This window comes from Oreochromis aureus, linkage group 3, assembly GCF_013358895.1.
Source record: "Oreochromis aureus strain Israel breed Guangdong linkage group 3, ZZ_aureus, whole genome shotgun sequence".
NCBI lineage: Eukaryota > Metazoa > Chordata > Actinopteri > Cichliformes > Cichlidae > Oreochromis > Oreochromis aureus.
Genome location: NC_052944.1, coordinates 34967083 through 34984543, shown reverse-complemented (window position 1 = coordinate 34984543; position 17461 = coordinate 34967083). Strand labels below are relative to the sequence as shown.

Below are 17461 nucleotides of genomic sequence, written 5' to 3'. Positions count from 1 at the left end.
GGATAAATTTATCTCAGAGAGGCCAGAGCCAACACTAGGTTCATGCTTTATGGCCAATGATTAACAAATGAATTTCAGAGTGTTTTTAATAAAACTTGTACTTACACTGCTGCTGAAACTGAATAATGCCAAGGCATTACCACATGTAGTGCAAAGAATACATTTACAAATTACTCAGCTGGACTGAAAACACCTGGTTTAATTTCACAGTAAATTTTGATTCTGTCTAAGACTCTATGTCATTTTTTCCAAAATATCAGTTTCAGATGCTTTCTCTTCAGGTTTTGACATACCGCTACACAAAAGGAGTAGCTGAATGTACAGAACCAATGTTAAACTATTCTAATAAATAATCAATAATTTGACCATTACCCAAAATAAGTCAGCGTATTCATACAGCCAGACTTCCGAATCACCATCTGTAACATTTCCAGCATTTCTTTCTGGAGAGAAACGTTATTCTTATATGTGTAATCCCTGTAGTTTTCTATTTATAGTGTATTGTGATTTTATGTAAATCTTGCTGTACAGTAAATCTTGTTTGTGTACGGGAATGTAAGAGCCCATCAAGGGAAATTTGCAATAGCTACAAACTCTATGTAAAGCACATCAGTATCACTATGTAAACTAAATAACTACAAATATATAAAAAAAAAATGTCTAAAATATCTGTAAAAAAAAACAAAACTATAAATATCTGCTCCCCAGTAAATAATTGCATATTGAGAAGTGACTAAATGTGAATTTGTGGAAATGTCCAGAAAACAGTAGCAAGGAAGAAATTGTTTTACAGCTAATTAAAAGAAAACATCTGCTCTTACTTATTTTATTATATTAATTACATGATGTTGATAGCAGCATAAATTCAAAGATTTTAGCTAACTGAATTATAATTTGAAGCAGACCTGAGCAACAAACCGTCCTTTTTTTATATCTCAGAAATTATTCACCTTTAAAAGTAGAACGGTATCGTGTTTGGCACAGTCAATGTTAATTCAATAACTTCCCACAATATTCCAGGAATTGACAGACCCGGTGGGGACAGAACGTTGCTTTACTAAGTAATGCTGTCTGAGTCGATCAGCGAGTTTAAATGGGAGTTAAAGTCACATCCTCAGCAGTCTCCTTCCTCTTTCTGAATCCCTGTCCACAGTGCCAAGTTCCCACAATGCCCTTGGGTGGTGTTCACAGAGAATTTTGTGCATGGGTGTTTGTGACAGTGATGCATCTGTCTTCCTGTCTGTGGACATTAGTTTAAAAAAAAAAGAAGCTTTGAGAGATCACCGCTTTCAAAGTCGTGGTTCTCCTTTCGCCTCACCACACACACACACACACACACACACACACACACACAGAGGCTCAAACAGTGTAGCTAATGGCAGAAGACAGGTGAATATGACCACATGACTTTTTTGGTGTAATTCTTCTTACTGTCAGCTCGCACACAAGGCAGACCCAACAATGTCAACACACGCAGGTGATGTCTTAGTCCGTTATATTCACCTTCCAAACACGACCATGTGGTTCAGCTGCGGGTTGTATCTGTACAGTTCATGTGGGTATCTCAGCAGGCTGGCTGTGTGAGCAGATGCCAGCCCCCCACTGCCACTTTGAAGGTGCCATTGGTGCACACATGTACCAAAAGAAAGAGCAGATACACAAAAATAAATAAGATGTTTTAACATTTAAACACCAAGAAGCCCAATATCTGGACAGACCTCTGGTTGAGGTGCAGACATTTTCCATCATTACAAACATCCTGGGTGGTCTGTTTTGGGTTTTTTCCCCCCAGCATTGGTAATCTGCTGATAATATTCAGTTTGAACTACAGTTCAACTTAAACACCTGGTCACGTCTACATGCCTAAAACATTAAATTTTCACTGTTCATTTTAGTAGATTCACTCACAGAAAGGGAAATGAATCCGCCTTAATTTTTAATGTTGAGTGCTGTATATAATATATATATCAGCATATAAGCATTTAAGATTATAAATTTAAACTCAACAGTTTAAAGTGGTTATAACTGCACCTGTAATAAAGGCTAATTGGGTGCCAATATGTTTAAACATCTGAATGCAATATCAATGCTGTAGATTATGTTATTAATGCAATGGTAATGATGATAGTTATGAATAGTAGCAGTAAAATAATTTCTTTAATCTCACACCACTGAGGGAATAGATCGTCCACAATGGCAGAAGCCACCTTAGCTTATTAGGCCACAATTCACTTTTATGTATTTTCTTCTTCTGGTGGAGTTTAAATGTTTTTCACAAGACTGGTTGCCAGGCAGCTGAGAAAACATTCGATACATGTGACAAAGCTAAGTAACAGTAGGCCTGAACAACTGAATGTAATGTAATCCATTACAATTACTGAGAGTTATGTGCAAAAAAAAAAAATACTAATAATTTAAATGCCTTTTATTACAATTGTAATGTTTGCATCTTTTCTGTGTGTAGGAATGTTTTGGGGGGCATTTTTGCAGGTCTGCAAAGCCGCCAGGATAAGTTTGAGGCTGTACAAGGAGCTGTTTCTATGTCTGGATTCTAGCATGTCTGGCATTCATTTGGCTGCACTGAATTTGCACCATTTCTGACTGACCATCAAATCAATTGTGTTACTTTAAGCAACCTGAGCCTCCTGCCTGCAGGCTCAGCTGACCACACCAATGTGGTGGGACATTACTGTCAAATGAGAAGGTTTTAATTGCTGAAGATTCTGCTATATTTTCCTTCTGAAACCAGGAAATAAAATAATAGAACTGAATTGTTCTGTTGTATCTTGCTGATCGGCAGTGAAAGTGCTGTCAGCATCGCAATGCTTTGTATCAAACCTGAGGAAACATGCTACGCAACTACTCATTTATCAGAGTTCAAAACCCAATCTATGCTTCGCACGGTGACATATAGCTGGGCATCTTTTAGCAATAGGTCCTACAATACACCAAAGACTGTATGCATGAAGCTACAGGGCCTTTAGCTTCAGCATACAGTTTTTTACAGAATTTTATTTACTCTAGTTTCAAATCAGGTATCAAATGTGTATAAACTTGGGAAGTCTCTTCTGTACAGAAAAGTATTAAAAAGCAAAAATTACTACCAAGCAATCAACAGCAACCATTTCCAATATCTCCGGTGTTAACTTCACCATCTGCAAATATCCTTAACATGATCACTGAAAAATGTAGTTTATCAATTTCTGATGCATAAACCGCAAATAAACAACACACTGGTTTCCTGCTGTGGATTTTGTGGAAGGAGCTACAAGTCTGTGTTTATCTGTATCTAGCTGGAGTTTGAGATGAAGTTGTAACGGAACAGGAAAACGTAGGTTTCCCATATTCGGCGTGTGGATTTTTGTGTGTTGTGTGTCCGTCATTGTAGGTGGGAGACACTTACTCCCATTTGCTCTGCTTTGTTGTTGATAAGCTCAGACAAATCCACTCTGTCGCTCTAATCTGAGAGATTTAGGAATGTGTTTGCTCCGCTCTCTCACTGGAGCCAATGAAACTAACCCAAACACACACAATATGTTGGTGTATTGTTGGATATGGAAGAATTGAGTCATCAGTGTGCCAAGTGACCTCTGTCTTGGTTTGTGGCCAACACAGTCTTTCTTTCTTTCTCTCTCATCAACAGTCGCACAGCATAGAGTCTGTCATGGTCAGTATCTACTAAAGGTAGGAATATTTTTTTAAATTTTCTTCTTATTGTCAGCAAATTCCATGAAGAGACAATGATCCGACTAGCAAATATTAGTCTGTTCAAAGCCTCAAATAATTAATTCTTCTGTGTGACTGAGCAGCATTGTTTTCTGATGACTATAAAAAACATGGCAATGAGCCACACTGTGATACTGGCTAGCATGTTTGTTCATTACAACATAGTTTTTTGTGATGTAATGCTATCCTGGTGTGCAAATATTATTAGGCGAGCAAATCTGCAACTGGAGATAGTATTAAATATTATCCACCTGTAAGACTTCATGTGGATTAAATCTAACATAGTAGTCAAATGGTTATTCAGTTGCAAACAAACACTAAATTTTGTTTTCCTATGGGCTATAATCAAGCATAGACTCAGACATCCATGAAGAATACGATTTACAAAGCTAAGCAGGTTGTAGGGTGCTTGCTAGCTTGTTGAAGTAAGTGCCATGCTGCCATGATAACTTTGGATGTAAACAGAGATGATAAATTAAATACTTGTGAGGTTTCAAACGCTAAGCTGACACAAATAGTTTGACACAAAACTAATCTGTCAGTAGGTTAATATAAACTCAGCATCACATGCAGAAGTTTGATTGATTGGGTTAAATTGGGATAGAAGGATGTTGCCACTATGGCACCATCTATGTTTTAGATGTTTTTTAATGTTTTTTTTATTAGAATTTTGAAGTCTCATCATTAGTGTTTTAGCAACACCATGTTGGTTTTTAAAGCCAAAAAGTTACTATAGCTGAATGACATGAGTGCTATTTCAAAAACTACAACTAGCTAACTTTGTTAGCATGCTGCATTCATAAACTATGAGACCTATGAAAACTTGTGTTTGCCAGTGGGGTGGGGTGGGGGGAGAGAAAAATCCATCCATAAATCAAAATTTCTGGTTATTTTTTCAAAATTTCCTGAAGGTTAATATCTGGAAATTTCAGGTTATTAACTTAAAATGTTGACTTTCTGAGAAGTTTGAATCAGCAAGTCTACCTAGTGAGATACCTCATTTAAAGAATTGTTTTTTCAAAGAAGTATGAAATTTTGAAAGAACATAAATATGAGATAAGTTAAAAATTCAACTTACGTCTGTTTGGCAAAAATTAGTTTTGCGGTGGCAGAAAAAAGCTTCCATAGATACCTGCTAATAAAAAAGCCTAATAAATTCCTATAATGTCGTTCATCAAAACTACAGCACAAACTTCTTGGATGGTTTCTACCACACAGCAAGTCTTCATTAAAAATGATTTTAAAAGGCACCAACAGCACAAACACAGTTTAAAGATCCAGGTTGCTGAATCTGCTTACTGGAAATAAGCTCTAGCAGTTGCTAATAAAGGGATGTTGGGATATAGGACACCTGCCAAAGTGGCCACAACCCTAACATTCAACCCCCACAACAGCCAGGCTGACAGCATGCTTTAAACACTATAAATGAATTGACTTGCTTTTGCAACCAGCTTAAATTGCACATCATTTTTCAGCCCTGGAGGCTGTCACATGGGTACTACACTTGAGTGTGTCAAGTGTGTCTGTTTGTGTCTTCCCTCGGCTGGAAGAAGACACTAAAAATAGTCAGAGAATCAGGAATGACCTTGACCCTTGTTTGTTGATGCTTGGTTTAAATTATTTGGGATTTTGTCACACAGAGGTTTGGATTCAGAAACGACATTAGCAAAAAGGTTGATAAGCCAACACTTAATAAGCTGGTAGATTTACGTCTTCCTTTTAGGAGAAAAAAGAACAAATAAGCTTGATGGTGAGAGTCACGGCAGCAATAACAAAAAAGAGACTAACTTCATTTTTTTTTAGTGTTTTCAAGGGATTTTCTGGCAAAAAATATTGCCTGCCTTGTCCTTAAAAGTGATACGGTGCTTGTAGCCTGAGATGCAAAGACAGAGGATAATTTCTGGTAATGACTTAATCCCCTATCCTCTTTCACCTGTTCTCCTTTGATCTTGCTTGGGTTCAAATATTTGCTGCAGCAGGAATATGCTTTGATACTGTCAGAAATTATGGCATAAAATTATGATAAAAGTAAACGTCGTGATAATAAATTACTTTGCGTAAAAGCTTCTGACAGGTCCTGCTTACTTCAAAGTCACCCTCTTTGTTTAATTTCGATTTTTTCCCCACAATCCTTTCATCAAAGAGTCATAGTGGATGCTGTCTCACTGCAGGTGGCTGGCCTGTTTCACCGACACCTGCACCGTGCATCACTCGTCAGCCTTGGTGTTTGTCTCTAACTTTAATTTTGGTACAAGGATGCCTTTAATACACCCCAGGACAGGATGTGCTGTCCTACACACTAATACTCTCTCTCTCACACACACACACACACAAAATCTTATTTGGAACAAGGACACCTTTGATCGTGTTCCTCCTGGGTTGTTTATATCTGCGTTTCCAGTGTCAAACAAAATTGAAAACGGGCATGTATTGATGCATGATGAGCAGCACATACATCATTTCAACAATGTGTGTAATTTCCATTCTCTTATCTGGACAAGTGAATCCTCCTATCCACATTTCCTTCACTTTTGCTGCTCTCTGGATTGTTTGGGGGGATTAGTGTTATCTGTTGTGTCACCACCCACCTTTACACTGTACAGACAGATAACTTCATTAGCAATTTTTTACAAGGTAATTGGATCCTGGGTTTTTAGATTTGCCTTCAATGCAAACAAATCTCTTTTGGTGGATGAGTCAGTGTGAGCTTCAGGGCAGCACCAGAATACATAATGAAGAGGTCCATGTTTTGTTGAAGGGCACTTCAGTGACATTGCAGAGGACAAAATGGAAGTTCATTTAAAAGGAAACTTTTTCATCTGAAGCAATCAAATCACCATGGCGAACAGGTTGGTCAGGCTACGTGTCACATAGCACCATTTATCAGCTGGACTTGTGATCTGTAAAAGTGGATATGACCTGGATATGTTTGGGTGCACGTTGGATCCATCCATCCATCCATGTTCTTAACCGCTTATCCAGTTGATGGCAGACAAGTAGCAGCAACAGTCACCTTGGGTCCATGCTTTTATTTTGTACTATTTTTAACTCAATATGTGGCAAACAGTTTGACTTGCTTTGTGACTAATGTAGTAAATAGGCGTCTAAGAAATCTCTGATCTAGTTTTGATAAGTGAAATGTATTTTATTTTTATATTATGTAATTAAGAGATACACTAAAAGTATTGGTCCACACCTTTTAATCACTAAGATGGACAATGCTATGGGGTTATTTTTCCTAGACTTTGGCCTGGGGTTCCAGTGAAAGAAAATTTGACTGCTTCAGACAGTTTAGTTCATTTTAGTTTCCACCAGTTTGTGATATTCCTTTCCTTTTCTGGCATAACAAGCAAAATGCAGTGATCATAACGACATGGTTGGATGGGTTTGATCTGGAAGAACTTTGCTGGCCTGCACAGATACCTGACCAGACCACCATTAAATACCTTTGGGATTAACCAGGACTTAGATTGTGAGCCATGTTCTCTCAACAAACATCAGGGTCCGATCTCTAAAATGTTCTTCTGGAATAATGTGCAGATATTCCCACAGACTCGAAAACCTGTTAGAAAACCTGCCCAGAAGAATCTAAGCTACAATTTAAAATAGGATGTGATCAAAATGACTGTAGGTGTAATGTGTACATGGACCTATATGTTTGTCTAAATAAGGTTGCTAGCATTAGCTGGAAGTGAAAAACCCCGTAAGCGCTAACATGCTAAACAGACGTTTAAGTCTTTGACTTGGTTCACTAGAGTACTTCTACTTTGTTTTGTCTTCTACCAGGTGTGGAGCGCAAGGGTAATTCTATATGTTCAATAGAAAATGAATAGTAGTTTGTTTCCCCCAGAAGAAATATTGGTGTGTGCCTTATTTAGCTGAAATGGTGGACATTGTAAGTTGGGGAAGCACTGCTAACTCTAAATTTAAAGTAACTTTTAATTACATTGAAAGTCTACGAACAAAAGTGGCAAAATCGAAAGTGGCACTTAACTTCTAAATCCAAACTCTGGGACAGAAACATGTAGCACACACCAAAAACAGAGATGACAAACAGATGTTCTGACAACGGACAAAAGGAAAGAGAGGCTATACACACAGAGACCCACTGAGGGTAATCAAGGCCAGAGGAAACAGCTGGGGAATGAAGAAAGCTGAAAGCAATTAAGGTAATGACAAAGGAGGAAGTCGAAAGAATTAAACAAAGTTTAAGACTACATAACAAGATACAAGAAACACTGAGGCTACTCTAATAAACACAAAAATGAACATAAAACAAAATAGTCACTAAAACTGAACTCAGAATAATAACCACAGAAACAAATGAGAATGAGACTGTTTCTACTACAATAATGAAAACTAAAGCTCTAAAGTAACAATGAAGAAAAAGAAAAACTAAAAATTCTCAAAAACAAGCAGAAACCCACAGATCGCGACCTTGATAAGAGAACAGATCCATATCAAGATATGTCAGCTTAAAGTCAGCCTGTGTTTGCAGGTTGGATCACAAACACCGCTGACATTTGAGACACAAAAGGCAAAGCATTTTAATTAACACACGCTTCCTTCAGTTATCGCTCTGTCAGGTGGCTGCACTTGATGTTTCTCTGAAATGTCAGGGGAGTTTTGTTAGTTTTCACCCACCTGCTCTTCAACTTCACCTGCTTAGATTTGCTTTTTATGTTGCATGACAGTGATGTGCATGCAATCAAAGTCTGTACTAGCTTAACAGCAAACTTCATTCTTAAAATATATTTATATTTTATGTTCCAAATTAGGAATTTTCCTAACTTTAAAATATGTGGAAATGTGGCTGAGCAAATATGGAATTGTGGTTTTAAAAACATGGAAAACCTGAATGGGAAATGCCAAAAAAAGTGAGCGATACTCTTTGGAGAAAAACAAAAGGTAATACAAATAAATGAATGAAACAAACAGGGAATAACAATGAAGGATTAAAATGATGGAAGACATGAGAGGTAGAGAGATGGATGACGGTGATTTGTAGAGACAAAAGGTGAGAGAAAGAGAGGTGGTGGAAATGATGAGGCAATTGAAAGAAGTAGTCGGTTTTCAGCCTGTCCCTTCCTTGTTGGCTTGGAGTGAATATATCATGTGCTTCATCATGTATTTGTCATCAGGCCTCCCAGACGAATCACTATTCCTGTATTGTTCTGAGCAGGCAAAGTGACTCTAATTCTGCTGGTGATCGAAAAACAAAATTATAGAGCGTCAGTGAGAGCAGAGACGGAGGGAGGGAGAACGTGGCGTGAACCTCATGAATGGTGTGAGTAACGAGAGACGGGCTGAGAAACGACTGATCAAAGAGGAGCTCGGCAAATGAAGGCTGAGCACAAGGAAGGAATTACAATGAAGGTATGATTCACCGAGAAGTGAATGAATATGGGAGTGCGTGAATGGCACGAGTGATTAAGGTATGGACGGGTGGAGAAACAAATTGAGTAATTGGGAGGTGGAGCAAGGAGGGGAGGCGATGATGAATGAGAGAAAGGCGACGGCACAAGGAGGGAAGGAGACTTTGAGAAAATGTCACTTCTGCCTCATATTCCAGTTCCACTAAACAAACAGTTGTGTTTTCTCAACAACATTTCCTCTTTCAAGGTCTGTAGCTTCACAAACTGCTTGGAAAATCACAAATTTTAGGTTTTCATTCTGTGGCAGAGTATTGAGCTCATGTCAGAAGTACACTGCTGAGGGTTTAAGGCTTTTCATCAAATTAAAGGTAACATTTAATGTTACAACCTGTGACTTCTAATGTAATCTAATTTCCTGTTTGTTATGTAATTTTTTTAAATTTAGGCCTAATTTTCAGTTACTAAAACTACTTTCAAAATATTATAGAGCAAGGGAGTGACAGTGGGCACTGTTAATGGAAACAGATAATAACATATCTATTTTTAACTAGTGACAACCTCTGGATTACCTTAAAGCACAGGTGTCGAACTCCAGGCCTCGAGGGCCGGTGTCCTGCAGGTTTTAGATGTGTCCTTGATCCAACACAGCTGACAACATACAAAATATGGTGGTGGTAGTGTGGTGCTCTCGGGCTATTTTGCTGCCTCAGGGCCTGGGAGACTTGCTGTGGTAAAAGGAACCATGAATTCTGCGGTCTACCAAAACATCCTGAAGGAGAATATCCGGCCATCTGTTCGGGACCTCAAGCTAAAGTGCGCTTGGGTTCTGGAGAAGGACACTGATCCTAAACCCACCAGTAAGTCCACCTCTGAATCACTTAAGAAAAACAAAATAAAGACTTTTGGAGTGGCCTGGTCAAAGGCCTGACCTGAATCCCATTGAGATGCTGTGGCATGACCTTAAAAAGGTGGTTCATGCTTGAAAACCCTCCATTTCCTCCACAGCCTGTAAAACACTCATTGCCAGTTATCACAAACGCTTGTTGCTGCTAAGTGTGTCCCAACCAGTTATCAGGTTTAGGGGCCTCACTTTTTCACACAGGGCCATGTAAGTTTGGATTTTTTTTCCTCTTAATAATAAACAAGGGCTGTCAATGTTAACACATTAATGCGTCCTCACGATTAACGCGATTAACATTTTTAATGCAATCAACACATCTGGAGCAAACTTTGGACAAACTGCCTGAAATGCATTGACAGAGACATTTGCAGGGATTTTGACTCATTCTGTGCTCCAGATGGGTTGATTGTGTTAAAAATTTTAATTGCGTTAATCGTGATGACGGATGAGCTCTATAATAAACACCTTCATTTAGAAGCTGCATTTTTGTGTTCGCTTGTGTTATCTTTGTCTAACATTCACATTTGTTTGAAGATCTGAAACATTTAAGTCTGTCAAACACTTTTAACACCTTAATTATGTAGACATTTTTTGCCAATCAAAAGCCCTCATGCAGTAACATAGATCACAGTCTAACATCAAAAACTGAGAGTATGACACACACCTTTGAGAAAATCTTGTTTTTTCTTGTTCACCCTTAAATGCAGAAACTGACTAGCTGGTCATCCAAAGGTTGAGTGTGCAATCCCTTGTGATTGTAAGGTGATAGTCACCTAGTAGGAATCAACCGCTCGACAACCAATCACGGTTCAAGTCAAACTGACTGTAATCACTCTCAGATTTGCAGGATTGCAAATAATTGTTGCCTGATTTATAAATGCAGATTGCCAAGGCATTACAAGCAATCTAATTCAGTCCTCCTGCTCCTGTATATTCCTATAGCAAGGGTGCATTGCCAACTACAGTGCCAATGTCATTTTGCAGTTCAGTGGCTATCCTGCATCAATTACCACTACTATCACAATTTTTGAAGGACTATCATCATTTTTGTTTCAAACCTGTGAGTTTCAAAACCAGTTATATTTCAAGCAACAGTCCTATCTGATCCCAAAAGGAAAAACAAACAGAACCAAATAAAAAACGTGTTAAACTTAAGTCTGTAAATAAGCACAGAAAACTCTACAAAAGAAAAACACAGTTCATCCTTGTGCTTCATTGATAACAAATTAGTGTGTTTATCTATTTACAAACCTATGTACAAAAACCCTGTGGTTTTCCCCATAAGACACAACACACAGAACTATCACAGATGTTTGGAGACTGAGGACAGAACCACTGTCACTTACTGCCAGGGGAGTGCTGCTGGAACCAGAGTTTTTAGAATGGCCAGATGTTAGACCAGATAAGGACCAATTAGCAGCTAACACACTGACAGCCCAACCCATGGGTTGAACCAGTCAGGAGACTCGCCAGTGGCCTCGTAAAGATCTTCAAAAGTAGAGACATAACATTGTCATACAAAGACAGTTCACAGAAAAAACTCTCAAATATAATGAAAACAGTCAGGGTAACAGTAGTTAATGTGAATTTCTGTGTAATGTGAGCTTACATGTTTATAGGCGGCAACAGATTTGCAACATATAGCAAAAGTAAATGCCAAGTTAGCCCTATTCAATCTCGAACTATAAGCAGACTGACTCTGTATTATTCATGTTTCATTTACATCTTGATGCAGCAAAGTTGTACTCAAGACAACTGACCACAAGTGGTTGCAGACCTGGTCTTTTAAGGTGTGACTGTATCGTTAAACAGACAGACACACAACAGTTTAGAGTCACCACAGTCCAAATATCTCTTGAGCCCACTGTCCAAATGTTTTTGGACTGTGCCACCAAATTAACTAATCTGTTGCTGCTGGTAAAGACTTAAAATCCTCTAAAGCAGGGGTGGGGGAACTCCAGGCCTTAAGGGCCGGTGTCCTGCAGGTTTTAGATGTGTCCTTGATCCAACACAGTTGATTTAAATGGCTAAATTACCTCCTCAACATGTCTTGAAGTTCTCCAGAGGCCTGGTAATGAACTAATCATATGACTCAGGTGTGATGACCTTGGTGATATGTAAAACCTGCAGGACATCGGCCCTTGAGGCCTGGAGTTCCCCACCCCTGCTCTAAAGAATACAAGTGAATATTATCTTAAATATTTGTAACAGGACCTGTGTCTTTAAAGGAATTTTACATCTGATATGCTAATGCTAACAGTTTAAAGTAGAAATGGTACTATAGTTCTGCCTCCCTTGTGACCAGGGTTTGGATACAAAAAGACAACATAATCCAGATTGTGGTAACAATCCAAAGCACTTGGAGTCTTAGTATTCTCCCTTGCGCTCAATGTGGATTTTTTTTAACTAATTAATGTATTTTCGTGTTCTGCCATAGCTGCTGCAGTGGGTCAAAATACACTTATCAGTCAAGTACACAACAAATCGTGTGCAACCCTCGGTTTAATCCACACTAACAGGTCTCAGTCATTTGTCGCTCCCCTCTGCTCCCTCTTAAGTATGAAGCGTACTTCAGCATTGGATGTACTGATTCTGTGTGTTATCCCTTTGTCTAATTTGTTTCGACATGAGCTGAATTCACACGTGCACTGCTGCCCTCAACTTAATATAGCAGTTAATCTCCCAGGAACTCACAGACATTGAGTGGCCTTTATGAATCCTGCCATTTGCATGCACTAAGCAGATGGCACATGTTGGCAAGTGTTTAAAATTCGGAATCTGGTGCAGACTAACTCTCGTCGCGTACTTCATGTGAGATAACTTCATACGCTGTCAGGGCCTCATTGTTTTGGCAATTCCCGCAGTTCTGTGTGAAAACAGCATTGTGCTCCTGTTTGTTAACATATGCTTCTTTTGTCCTTCGTATGCTACTACTGTACATCTACTCATTTACTTGTGATGAGACTCATTTTTGTTCTTGTCAGCTACTTCGTTCCCCCTGTAGTGCTACGCACGCCGACACTTGAATTACCTCATGCGTCTTCAGACATACACTGAACTATCCCAATAGGAAACTTGGATGAGTTGTGCACTTAAGTTAAATTCTACCATGGGAGCAGTGAGCGTGATAAAACAATCCGCCCAAAGGCAAAAAGCACTCCCTTTGCTTGAACATTCAACTACATCACCAGTTTTTTATCAGCTGATGAAGTTACTGGAATCATTACACATGCCAGTTACCATTTATCCCCATCACTTACTGCCAGGACTGTTTTCTTTAGAAGGTAAGTGTACATTTTGGTGTGGGACTGTTTTTGTTCTACATAACAACATATTCAATATAAGCCCCACATTTCTTTATATTTTCCTTCCAAGAAGGCAGACTTTTTTGTGAAGGCCTTTCAAAGCTTTGCTTTTCTTTCATTTTCAGTCCAGTCCTTGAACCTGACCACAGGAATGTTTTGTTAATTTCACCTGACTCACAAATCATTCAAGCCTAAAAAGACAATTATCTCAAGACAAAGAACCATTTGTATCTTTAGGCATGCCTTTACTAATGGCCGATTACAAACACATAACTTGGTTCCTATTTCTTTAGTCAGACAAAGAAAACATGCCAAAGATAATATGCTCTCGCCGTGGTGTTCAATGTGTCCTTCAGAAATTGAGGAAACTGGACAAGCGGAGGATAAAAGCAAGAAATAAAATATTTACAGCAGATGAACCAGTCGTGTCCTTAAGAAAGAGGTAACGATTCATCAAAAACGTGACACAGCATACGTGTGGACCTTCAGATGATCCATCTGCTGTTCACTGAAGTCTTGTCAAAAATGGTCTCAGTGGAATGATGGCGGTCAAGAAGCCATTCTTAAGGAAAGGAAACAGGGAGAAAGGGCTGAGGTATGCCAAACTATACAAGAGCTGGACTGAAGATCAGTGGCAACAGATCTGATGGAGTGATGAACCCAAAATGTTTGGTAAATTGTCATAAATATGTGTGGAGGTGGTCAAGCCCAATGGTGAGTGTCTACAGGCATCTGTAAAACACGGAGGAGGATCTGTCATGGTTTAGAGCTGCAACTTAAGGAAATGGCAAGAAAACTTTGTTAACAGAGTTTAGTGTTGAAGAATAAAGGTGGTCATAGCTTGTTAGAATTATACAAGCTCTGTCTTTCCCTTATATATTGTATTTCCATATAAGCTGTTGCACACATTTCCCCTTTTCCTTGCGAAATATAAGAAATAGAGCGGTTGCTCACTTAAAATCCAAGCTTTTCTCTGATGTTCTTCTCCATTTAAGCCCTTAATATTCATTAGCATGAATGTAGTCCAAGACTTTTCAAATATAGACTTTGTCAAAGCACCTCTTGGTTCAAAACTATTTCAAGATAACAATACCACAGCACCAGCAACAAGAAGAGCTTGTCTGTCATTTTTATGGGGTTGTACCTGTTAGACCACCGTGTGCTGCACAGCTTCTATTATAAGAGTCCCACAGAAAGTATTTGAAAGGTCATATGTATTATATTTCATTCAAAGGATGCTGATGTTTATAAAATAAGCTCACACTCAAAACAGAAAGCTCTATTGTTCCTCGTGAACTTCAATTACTGAAGCAAGGACGACCTCATCACACAGTTTCACATACAGCTGCATCAATAGTTAAGCCTCAGGGAGTATTGTGGCCACCCTCTGCCGCTTACCCTCGTTCTAATTCAACAGCTGCTACTTGGCTCTTTGGCTCTGCCAATTTCCCAAACATTCGTTAAGCATGGCACTAGACTAAAAGAAATTGTGTTTTCCGTCCATGTTTGGGGACAACTAAGAGAATGAGTAGCATGGCAATGAGGTGTAGTTGTTACTGCAACCAAAAGCAGCAACATATTGGGAGCATTAGCCAAAGGATGCCATAGCAATGGCAAAGGATTTCAGGGTGAGCACATTTCCAAAAAACCTCAAATTTAGGTATGCTAAATGTTACATTAGCCATGTTAGTCATAAATATAGCAAAAATTACATGTTTTTTTTGACAGAAAGATATTTTTGCAGGTGTACGCTAATGATGGATGTTCTGTTTTTCTTAGGAAGTTACACTAACCCCCACAGAGATGTAAAGGTGTATTGTGTCTGCCTGTGCAGGTTTTCTGCATAAACAAATGTAAATCAGCAGCTCAGATCCCATTTCGCTGCGGTGGTTCTTAATTACTTTGACTCTTTAGCTGCATCTCCAACAAAAAGTGTTGACAGTGCAGGATGAATTCAGGGAGGACTACTTCAGTGGCAACTGCTTCTTTCTGCTCTGATGAATGATAAAGACATGGGAGGACTTATGCGTGCATTATGTGTATGTGTTCATCAATATTCTCTCTACTGGGAATGATCAGACTTGATAGTTAAGCTTCTGTTATGAAGCAGCTTATATGGATTTGTTGAGTTTACTTGTATTTCGTGTTAGATAAAGGTTTTGCTACCCATTGCATGTTTACCTTTTTGCTTATTATAACTGCTACAGTAGAAGTCAGTGTTTACAGTGAGGAAAGCTTTATCACGTGTGATCGCATACTCCCCATCGTCATGTTCCACTTTGGCCAGTTCAGTTTTACTTGTCTGAAAAACACTCACCTGTTTTACTGCCCGATGCAGACAGCCGGCCTTTTTCTTATGTAATTGTTATCCTGAACCAACCTGTCAACCTGTCAACAACTGTAAGACAGGCAGGCTTTGACCAGACTGCCTTTAGGTGCCTGCATTTTCTAGTTTCTGTGTCAGAGTACTCTGCCTGATCAAATGTTGGAGTCTCTGGACTTTTCTGGATCTGATGCCTTCACAAAGCTTTGGGTTTTTGTTTGTTATAAGTTTTACATTCTCTTTGCATGGTCACTTAATGATGGGTAGAGCACTCTCACAGCTCTAAATATATATAACCCGTATCCTTTGCTAAGCTTTGCACCCTTAACAAAACATACTGGGGTATTCTGAACTTTAGCAATATCAAAATATAAAGTATAAATATAAAAAAAACACCTGGATTTCGTTAAGCGTGTTTAATTTCATCCAACTGAAAAGCTGTCCACTAGAGCCTCCAGGTCTGCTAACAAATCTACCCATGATGCTTTAGGTTTGTAAACAGTTTGAACCTTATATTTATAGCCTTTTAGCAAATTGTACCCATTAATATGTGATGAATTAGCTAAGTCCTCAGTCACACGACCTAAAGACCAGTAAAATGTGCATTCTCCAGCCAGTCTCTGATTCGTTTCTAGGCCTGCATGAATGGAGCTTTAGTGCTCAATTTCACAGCAACTGCCACACACAAGTGGTCAGGGAATATAGTGGGTTGCCAGCAACTCTATATGTCTGATTGACTGGGGCCTAAGAGAAGTAAATGTCAGTGTAAAATTACATTATTTGCATATGAAAGAAAGTTGGGCATCATATTATCAATCTGTCCATAAATCCATCCATCCTTTAATTTTTTTCCACTAATAGAATTGAGGGTCACAGTGGGTTTTAATATAAATAACATGTATATATGAATTGTCATTTCATTCATTCCCTTTGTACTGAGATTGAAGATCCATCATATGCATCATCTTTCCTGGCAGAATTGCTTGTTGTGAGTTGGTCCGAGTGGGCTTTTTTTTACTCTTTTTACTTTAGAATCGAGGAAAAAAAGATAAGGATCAAGCATACTTGTATCACAGTTGACCAGCTGACTTCACTGAAGCGCTTCCCATCTCTGCTTGACTGCGAGCCAAGTAGTTTACACAGCTGGTGTAGTGCCTGTTAGGGCCTAGATGGCATATGACTGGGCAGGTAGCAAAGGTTCACCCATGCTCTGCAGAGTATCTGCACAGACACTTTGCTTGTACAAACCACAAGTCAGCACCATCTACTGAAGGTTGTATTCCAGTTCCATTAAACTTCATTTCGAATTATGATTCAGAGGAACTGTAGGAGTATTTTCTTTGCATTTTATTGATTAGGCTCAGACAGCAAAACATTTTACGTAGTGCTGTCCTCTACCAGGATGTGTCACAAACAAGAATTAAACACCACTTGCTTAAGAACATGCTTGAAAATGTGGTAGTTATTCGGGAACATAATTTTTTGAGAGGAAGGGCTGCACAGCACTGTTTCTTTAGAGAGCAGTGAACAACTGAAAACAGCTTGCAGGTATGTGTTCATGCATTCAGTGCCTTCTGTATAGATTTCTGCCTTCACTGTGTCACGATGATTGATTATAGAAAGTGAGAAGAGTGACTTTTGTGCTGATCTGGTAAAGCCCGCCGAGCCATGAAGTATGGGTGGGTGAAAATATTTTTAACGCAGGCTTCTGTTCAAACATTTGCTTACTTAATGCCTTGATTTTCTACACTGTTGAGTAGACATTTAGAGATTATTAGATTTAGATTTACTGTGTTTTACCCTCAGGTCTTCTGTTTGAAGCAACACTTGT

The 17461-nt window shown here is 38.9% G+C and overlaps 1 protein-coding gene across 1 annotated transcript in view; it reads left to right on the top strand.

Moving 5' to 3' along the window:
* The window catches only part of htr2cl1 (5-hydroxytryptamine (serotonin) receptor 2C, G protein-coupled-like 1), a 198616-nt gene that overhangs the window by 29171 nt on the left and 151984 nt on the right, over positions 1–17461 (top strand). Inside the window, exon 2 of the mRNA XM_031726936.2 lies at positions 3644–3684. The gene's annotated coding sequence lies outside the window, so the exon portion shown is untranslated. The remainder of the gene's footprint in view (positions 1–3643; positions 3685–17461) is intronic.